The following is a 9,520-nucleotide window of genomic DNA, read 5'->3' as shown; positions in this document are numbered from 1 at the left end:
TGGGATTTTGTGTGTGTGTATGTGTGTGTGTGTGTGTGTCTATAGGTATACGATGATTTCGTTTAAGTTTTCCGGCAACTGTCTGCAGTAGTGTAAATAATGTGATATTCCTACCACTGTACAGACGTCTCCCCCCCCCCCCACCAATTTCTCATGTTTCTTTCATTTGTGTCTAGGTTGCATTTATCGTGTCACTTTACAACAGTGCGTATCAAATTGTTTTCTTTGTTTTTTTCTTTTTCTTTTTACTTTTTGGCGTTTATATTTCTCCAATTCACAAATTGTCATTCCTTTAATTACATAACCAAGTAAGAAATAATCTCACATCCGCATCTGGGAATCTACACCCTACAAGCAATGCTTCTATGTAGATTCCTCATATTTCACATATTTTATTGTCTTATAAGCTGTACTTGACAATTCATCCAGGCTTTTGTATTGTGATGTTTATGTTTTATGTATTTGTTGAAATGTGGAATATGGAACAATAAAAAACAAACAAACAAACAAATAAATAAGGTGATCCAACACTGCAATAAAGTCTGGTGTTAAATTTCCGGTGCTCATTCATGGTGTTAGATTAACACCTCCGGGTGTCATTTCAAAATATAAAATTGTGTTTTTTTTAATACTAGTAGTTTCTTAGGGACTGAATTTCCTGTTAACTCTGAACAAGACGATGAAGAGTTTTCCGATAAAGTACTTGATTTTTGAAAAAAAAAATGTCAACACATTTACACCACAGTAACACCAGTTGGTGTGGTATCCTATTGAAGCTGGACGGGTGTTATATCATTGAAATTAACACCACCAATATCAAATCAACACAATGCGGTGTCATTAATGAATTAACTCTAGCGCAGTGTCAAAAATATCACCAGCCACAGAGTCAAATTAACACCACGAAGTGCCAGGTGAACACTTTTCAACACCGTCACAATACATTTTCGACACGTATGGGTGTGGTCCTTTATTGAAGCTTGATCGGTGTTAGATTTAACACCCATCGTGTTAAATCTAACACCGATGTTTTTACAGTGAACTATGGAGGGCTACTATTTCATTATTGTCATCTATGGAGAGCACAATTTCAGTTGTGAGGAAGGAAAAAACTCTTCCTCATTGGTACCTAATTGTGTTGACAAATGTCACGCATGACTGAGCACATGAACTTTAAAGACAGCGATGAAAAATTACACTTTTTTCCAAGTTCGGGAGTCACACGAAGGAAAAATGAATGTCTCACTGTATAGAATGGATGAAGTCTGTCAATTAAAGTGGCCAAATAAAAAGACCAGCCTATACGACCGCAGGTTTGTGCTTAGGGTTTCTGCTAACATTTAAAATCATATTTCCGATCGTCTTTCTGTCTTTTTTCTTCAAAAGTGAAAGACGTCGGTCATTATAAAGGAGCCTTGCTAGGTCTATCCGGAACAGAAATTGGACATGTTTCCTCTTGTCAGCGGTTCCTTGTCAAATAATAGGAAAAAAACAAATCCACAGATAAAGATGTTTTCATGTATACACGCACGAGAAATCACCCCGAACTGTGCTGTGATATCAACATAATTTTTGAGAGACATAAGAAAAAGAGCGTTCACCTCCTACATAATGAAGCATATTTTAGAGTGATATATATATACAGTGTATAATTATCTATATATTGATGTTTTTGAAGTATGATTGAAAAGAATTTCGGTTCAGTTTATTCATGAAATTATGTTGAAGAAAATCAATCAAAGAAACGAGCAAACGAACATAAAAAACATTGTTATTAGATTTCTGTCAATTTTCTGCTCTGATTTTTATGAGTTGTCGATTTTTGTACTACAACGCTAAACTGTTTTGATCTGTTGCCATAGTAGACATTGTTTCAGTAGAAAGCATTGGATTTTACTTCATGACATCACTCTACTGTTTTGGAATGGTGATGCAAAAATTTCCTGCACCACACGATATAGTACTTATACACGCCGTGTATTGCTTAATGTTCTTAGGAAGTGGATGTTTACTTAATGTGAACGTTGCAAAGCCACAATATAATATCTGTAAATCCCCAGATGAAGAAAGGTTAACCTCAAGGATATATGGTTCTGTAAAAACGTTAAAAACGACATGTTGATTTCACTATCTTGTTCGTGTATGGTTATAATTCTCATGGAACGTTAGTGGTGCTGCCAGAAGGAAAAGTGCATTTGCTAGATTTTTTTTTCTTTCAAACGTAGGCATCCGGAGCCCCTGAGACCGCAACTAAAGTAATTTGCCTAGAATATATGTATTCAAGTATCCTCGTCATTGGAAAAATCGTTATCAAATATTAAATTCCATATGCTGTCAAAGGAGATTCCACATGATTTATAGGCCCATAGATTTGCTTAATGTGGTACATAAATTGAAAATGCCATATGTATAGATGTATGGAATTTATCGCAGTCCTTCAGGAGAATATTCTGAAGAACCCAAAACTTACTACACTAAAAATGTGAGTTATGTAATTCTAACAATATCACGTGCATAACAAGTTAACCTGTGTAGGATCCCTTACGAAAAAGTCCTGTGGTACTCCTGCGGTAATTACCACAGGACGGTACCACAGGACAGTACATCATTCATCGTCCAGTGACAGTACCACAGGAATTGTCCTGTGGTATTTTGGGACATACCACAGGACAGTACCACAGGAATTCCTGTGGTATTTTGGGACGTACCACAGGGCAGTACCACAGGAAAGTACCACAGGGCAGTACCACAGGAAAGTACCACAGGGCAGTACCACAGGAAAGTACCACAGGACCGGTACCACAGAACAGTACCACAGGACAGTACCACAGGAATTCCTGTGGTATTTTGGGACGTACCACAGGGCAGTACCACAGGACTAGTACCACAGAACAGTACCACAGGAACTGTCCTGTGGTATTTTGGGACATTACCACAGGACAGTACCACAGGTCGATCATTACCACACAGCATTACCACAGGGCAGTACCACACAGCATTTCCATGGTACCACAGGAGATTACCACACAGGATAGATCGAAAAAAAAAATCTGGGAAAATTTTAGCCACATATCAAGGAATATTCGTGATAGGTGAGTGATGGATTTCAGGACAAACATGGCCCTACGTAATAACCTGTCCTACTCCTAACATATAACCTCAAACGAGAGTCTAATGGCCAAGTGCCAATCTAGTTCTATAATAGATCTATATAGTCATATTCTATTCCTAGGTAGCCATTGACCGTATCAGTACACATATATATGGCCGTCTATCCGTAAAGCATTAAGGCATGGTTACTAACTCGATTATACTTTATTATCAAGATATGAAATTACACTTTCATAACGATATCTATGATATTGGGAATAACATAACATAATTAGACAATCTTTCATAAAGTTCAAAGTAAGTTCCATCATTAATACTTTGACTTTTTAAGTCATATATGTATTTTCTAAAATCTAGAGTGCTTTTTATGAATATTCATGAGCTATGTAAAAATTTGTACCACAGGAGTACCACAGGAGTACCACAGGAGTACCACAGAAGTCCTTATGAAATTTCTTATGCTTTACATCAGCACTTTCACTAAATAGGTAATACTGTAGGGGTATAGGACAGGATAAGTAATGGCAAATCAATTGTTATAATTCACAGCATATGTCATCTATCAATTAATTGAAGAATATTAATATGTGCTTTTTTGTTTGTATTTTTGCTATAGATTGCAGTTGATTCTGCCTTTGAATACAATTTTCCTGTGTGGTACTCCTGTGTGGTACTGCTGTTTGATATTCTCCTGATGTGATAGTCCTCTGGTATAAAATGTTAAGAAAAAAAAAGAATATCCTGTAGCATTTTCTGTGGTACTTACAAATTTAATTTGCTGTGTGGTACTTCTGTGTGGAATAGCACCATATTATGATTTTCCTGTGGGATTTTGGACAGTTCCTGTGGTACTCTCCTGTGGTATACATCGAAAATTACCACAGGAATTCCTGTCGTACTGTCCTGTGGTACATCCCAAAATTCCACAGGACAATTCGTGTGGTACTGTCCTGTGGTACTATCCTGTGGTACTTTCCTGTGGTACTGTCCTGTGGTACTGCCCTGTGGTACTGCCCTGTGGTACTGTCCTGTGGTACGTCCCAAAATACCACAGGACAATTCCTGTGGTACTGTCCTGTGGTATGTCCCAAAATACCACAGGACAAGTTGTGTGGTACTGTCCTGTGGTACTATCCTGTGGTACTGTCCTGTGGTACTGCCCTGTTGTACGTCCCAAAATACCACAGGACAAGTCGTGTGGTACTGTCCTGTGGTACTGCCCTGTTGTACGTCCCAAAATACCACAGGACAAGTCGTGTGGTACTGTCCTGTGGTACTATCCTGTGGTACTTTCCTGTGGTACTGTCCTGTGGTACTGCCCTGTGGTATTGTCCTGTGGTACTGTCCTGTGGTACGTCCCAAAATACCACAGGACAAGTCGTGTGGTACTGTCCTGTGGTACTATCCTGTGGTACTTTCCTGTGGTACTGTCCTGTGGTACTGCCCTGTGGTACGTCCCAAAATACCACAGGACAAGTCGTGTGGTACTATTTCCCTGTGGTACTATCCTGTGGTACTTTCCTGTGGTACTGTCCTGTGGTACTGTCCTGTGGTACGTCCCAAAATACCACAGGACAAGTCGTGTGGTACTGTCCTGTGGTACTATCCTGTGGTACTTTCCTGTGGTACTGTCCTGTGTTACTGCCCTGTGGTATTGTCCTGTGGTACTGTCCTGTGGTACGTCCCAAAATACCACAGGACAAGTCGTGTGGTACTGTCCTGGGGTACTATCCTGTGGTACTTTCCTGTGGTACTGTCCTGTGGTACTGTCCTGTGGTACTGCCCTGTGGTACTGTCCTGTGGTACGTCCCAAAATACTACAGGACAAGTCGTGAGGTACTGTCCTGTGGTACTATCCTGTGGTACTGTCCTGTGGTACTGTCCTGTGGAACTGCCCTGTGGTACTGTCCTGTGGTACGTCCTAAAATACCACAGAACAAGTCGTGTGGTACTGTCCTGTGGTACTATCCTGTGGTACTTTTCTGTTGTACTCTCCTGTGGTATGTCCCAAAATACCACAGGACAATTCATGTGGTACTGTTGTGTGGTATACGTCCCAAAATACTACAGGACAATTTGTGTGTATAAAACTGTCTTGTTGTACTGTCCTGTGGTACTGTCCTGTGGTACTTTCCTGTGGTAATGTCCTGTGGTACTGCCCTGTGGTACATCCCAGAGTACCACACGAGCCTGTGACACAGTACCACACAGTTCCTGTGTTAACATATATTTGTGTGGTATATTGTGTGGTACCATCCAGTACCACAGGGAGCACCACATGAGCCTGTAAAACAGTACCACACAGTTCCTGTGGTAACATTTATTTATGTGGTACATTGTGTGGTACTGACAAGTACTACAGGGAGTACCCTACAAGCCTGTGGTACAGTACCACACAGTTCCTGTGGTAACATTACAAGTGTGTGGTACATTGTGTGGTACCGACAAGTACCACAGGGAGTACCACAGGACCTTTTTGTTAGGGATTAATGAATGCTTTCTTCTTTTATTCTGCTATGTCATCATCTTTGCTTTTATTTGTTATGAATTTTGGAAACGTTCTTCTTCCTTGCTCCAATCACTATAACTGCCTACTCTTGTTCTGACGTAGAAATGAAATCAAACAGTGAAATTCATAACAGCATTGCAAAATTGCAAAACATACGCTCTAAAAGACACATATACATATTGTTAAAGAATGTGAATTTATCATCAAATCCAATGAAATGTCATGGACAGTGTACATGCAGTCACATTGGAAAATTCAAGGATGATAAGGAACCAGAAAATAGCATCAATGCTTGGCGAGTCTGGCCCCTTAAAGTTCAAGCAGTTACAAAGTCCTTTTTTTATTACTTTAACTGTGCAGTAATGTGCTACCACATAAAAATCACATTGAAAAGTAGCACCTTTATAAGTGGTACTTGAAGATGAAAAACATAGCAAAGGAAAATACGTGTTTTGGGGAGAGAGAGAGAGAGAGAGAAAAGAAACAAAGAAAGGCAGAAGAAAAATGAAAGAATAGGGATACATACAGCCAAAAATAAGGCGGAAGACCAGCCATCGCTGTATATTCGCTGCCACGCCAACGCCCGAAGCAGAGAGGCCACGAACAGTGGAAACGTCCACCGCCCTAACCCGTCCGAGACGCCGCCCTCCCACCGTCGACCACGTATAGGCCTATATATGATTATATTTATGGATATATATATATACGTCTGCCTTTATCAATATACATGTAAGTATATAGAGCTCTCCACTCATTTCATTATACATTCTATTTACATTCATTATGTATATGTAAATGTTAGACTGTATATTTAAGTTACATTATCCTGGAAATGAAAATAAATGAAATGAAATCATATCATGACGATCAAGAACGACATGTCTCCAGAAAGGACAGCAGCTAATCATGTTATAAATGACAGTGAAATGAGCATTTTTGACTGTTGGTAATGTTTGTCTTTAAACCCACATACACATTATCTCATAGAGACTTTTATGTGGCATGAATTTCACCTTAAATGATCCTTCCCAACTTCCCAAATTCAAATTCAACGGAGCTGCAATAATTCTTCGAAATGCGGGAAAACAGTCCCAGTGCGGATCCTACATAACCAAGTAATTTTAGTCCACTCCGGAAAGCAGACGGCGTCATTCATAAGCGGGGTGACCAGGGTATCAAAGTACCATGTATAAGGGACCGGTCGACGACTGGTGACGAAGAATCAAACACTGCTTGGAAATCAAGTCCCCGTCTGCTATTCTAACTGGAAAACGAACAAAACAACAATATCCTAGTTTCAACTGAAAAATCAGCAACGGGATATTGAAGACCGCCCACAACAATTTCAATTTAAATAGTCGAATCGCTAAACCAAAAACCCATTCCATATCCCGTTGCTCCCTACAAAATTTTCATATTTCATATTTTTGAAATGCCGAGGAAATAGGATTCTGAGTCAGTTTTCGACTTTCCATTTTTCATGAAACACGGTAAATAGGGTTTCAGATAATTTGATTTGATTTCATTTGATTTCATTTCATTTATTGGTTCCTGCATTATATCATTGCTCATAGCAGATACATACGCATGGCACCACGCATAATCATAAATGGATATACATAAACATTAATTGCTAACAAAGTAAGTTTCTTCATTACCTTTAGAATATACAGCAGTGCAGTTTCTCCATTGCCTTTACAATGTACAACAGAACATTATCAGCGATACAATGAATAACGCAGAAGGGCTACAGCTTAAACATTGCTTGATTTGCATGCAGCCCTCCTAATACATAACATAGGGGAAACTGGGGGAGGGATGACTTGCATAGAGGTAGGATAGGAGAAAAGGAGAGAGGAGAGGGCCGTCTGCTTTCGCTAAAACACAAAGATGGATATTGTCATTGCCTGTCAGAATAGATGACATCGAACTGGATCTCCAAGCACTGACTGATATTTAGTCACCAGTTTTCGATCGGCCACTGACTGGTACTTTGATACCCTGATTCTAATGCTGTTGTCTGTCAGTCTGAAAGGGACTTTCCCTACGCGGCATGACAAAGCTAAATTATTGTCAGTTAAAGAGCGTATGCAATGCAAATACATACTGACTTGTGTTAAACTGTAGGATAGCTTGCTCATCACTTATGTGTCCGAAAAGAAATTATACTTTATGCTCCATATATCTTACGATGTTACCGTTGTGCCATTTTTTTTTCTCCATCACCTGGATACTATACCACATAAAATTCCAAACCAAAATTCTGTCAATAATTTCATCTGTAAGCCATTTCTACGTTATAATCTGATTTTCAAAAAAATCGGAAGGCACATCCCCCCATGAATTAAGAATAACTTGCATATTTTCAAACAGTGCTCCCCGTCCCGGCCCACACACACACACAGGCTTGCCGACATTGATGAAAACTCGTCAGTCACTGACAACCAGTTGTTTTAAGCTACAGAAATTCTTGCATCTGACTGGCTGAGAGCAAGGTTTCGACGAAAATCACTGACAAAGCACTTGATGAAGTACTCCCTGGTTTTGGAACATGCAAGTTATAATCATGCCTATAGTGCAGGGGAATTTCCGCGGCAAAAAGACGGGAAAAGAGCTTTTGTCAACATGTGTTTTTGGTTAAGGTAACCCAAAAAGGAAGGAAATCCAAGAGTTGCACGATATTAATGTGGTTTGATTTGTGATCAAAATAATACTCGTAGAAAAGAAAGCCCCCCCCCAAAAAAAAAAAGAAAAGAAGAAGAAGAAGTAGAAGAAGAAACGAGAGAGCTAAACTACCCCACAGTTTGTAACCTATACTTTCTACAGTACACAGACACAGAGGGCTAATCAATAATCAAAACTACAATCAAAGAAAAATGGCATCCAATGTCAAAATGAATAAAACATTATCAAACAGTGTGGAGTGCATATCCTCCGCTATTCTGTGGAATAGTTTTAAATTCTCAGGGAACAGGAACCACATGCAAATTTCTTAAAATGCAACCACTTTAGTCAAGGCGCTAATTCCTGTAGGAGGCTTAATTAAGGAGTTCGTTCAACCCACCCCGCAGAAAAGGTTTGATCAGACAGCGGGTGGTAGATGGGACCTCCATGAACATCCCCAGGTAGTATGTGGTTCCAAATTGTGGTGTCAGTAGAATTTTACTGGCCATTTTTCATAATTATTTGTTGGAACAAACGCAAAGGGATCTGCGCAGCCAAGACTATTACACTCACCACTAGCACTGCTACATGCGCCAGTGCAGTGGTGCGTGTAGTAGTCTTAGCGCACGCATACTTTTTCTTCGACAAACAAGGGTTTTGCCTGCAAACTAACTTTTCACACCAAGCTGCGGGGTCGGTGTATTCTAGTGTAGTTCTAGACGTTTTTATTTCGTCTTTATTTCTCCGAGTTGAAGTAAGCAGAGTGAGAGAGCATACCCAGTGATTGCGACGCCCGAATCGCAATCACTGGGTATGTGCCCTCACCCGGCTTAGCGCAATACAGCGGGCTTCTTCCCAATACACAAGTTGCAACTCAGAGAAATAAAGACGAAAGTAAAAACGACTAGAAATAAAGACTAGGGTCGGTAACGCTTGTCGCTATTGGGGCACTGAAAATACCAAACTTATCACAGTTTTTGCATTCATTTCATGAAGAATTCATCCAACCTGCATAAAACTTCATATGTACACGTTGCTAGAGATGTCGGCAATACAGTAAGATTCAATGTAAGTTATAATATTGTACATGGTTACCATGGTAACCGGATGCCTTACAGGTGATTGGTAACCCCAATATGCCTCCCTACTGCTGACAAACTTTGATTTTTATTTTTATCTTATAGATGCAATTAGAAAAAAACACTTTTTATTGACTATTGTAGAAAAAAAAAAAAT

Source organism: Diadema antillarum, unplaced genomic scaffold (genome assembly GCF_040938485.1).
Source record: "Diadema antillarum isolate AM-2024a unplaced genomic scaffold, OU_Dant_1.0 scf00000161, whole genome shotgun sequence".
In the NCBI taxonomy this organism is placed as follows: domain Eukaryota; kingdom Metazoa; phylum Echinodermata; class Echinoidea; order Diadematoida; family Diadematidae; genus Diadema; species Diadema antillarum.
Note: the sequence above shows the minus strand (reverse complement) of the source record.